This window comes from Nematolebias whitei, chromosome 3 (assembly GCF_014905685.2).
Source record: "Nematolebias whitei isolate Nwh7 chromosome 3, NemWhi1, whole genome shotgun sequence".
NCBI classification, from domain to species: domain Eukaryota; kingdom Metazoa; phylum Chordata; class Actinopteri; order Cyprinodontiformes; family Rivulidae; genus Nematolebias; species Nematolebias whitei.
In genome coordinates this window covers 1,930,622-1,931,030 of record NC_056500.1, presented here as the reverse complement: position 1 = coordinate 1,931,030, position 409 = coordinate 1,930,622, and the positions used below count along the sequence as shown (strand labels likewise).

At 46.9% G+C, this 409-nt stretch overlaps 1 protein-coding gene across 3 annotated transcripts in view; it reads right to left on the bottom strand.

Annotated features, from left to right (window-relative positions):
- The window catches only part of stx6 (syntaxin 6), a 7,434-nt gene that overhangs the window by 3,697 nt on the left and 3,328 nt on the right, over positions 1 to 409 (bottom strand). The window lies entirely within an intron of this gene.

Here is a 409-nt window from a genome sequence, read left to right as displayed (position 1 = left end):
TCAGACTGAAGAGAGACTCTGCAGCCAATCAGACTGAAGAGAGACTCAGCAGCCAATCAGATTGAAGAGAGACTCGTCAGCCAATCAGATTGAAGAGAGACTCAGCAGCCAATCAGATTGAAGAGAGACTCAGCAGCCAATCAGATTGAAGAGAGACTCATCAGCCAATCAGATTGAAGAGAGACTCGTCAGCCAATCAGACTGAAGAGAGACTCGTCAGCCAATCAGACTGAAGAGAGACTCAGCAGCCAATCAGATTGAAGAGAGACTCAGCAGCCAATCAGATTGAAGAGAGACTCGTCAGCCAATCAGATTGAAGAGAGACTCAGCAGCCAATCAGATTGAAGAGAGACTCAGCAGCCAATCAGATTGAAGAGAGACTCTGCAGCCAATCAGATTGAAGAGACTC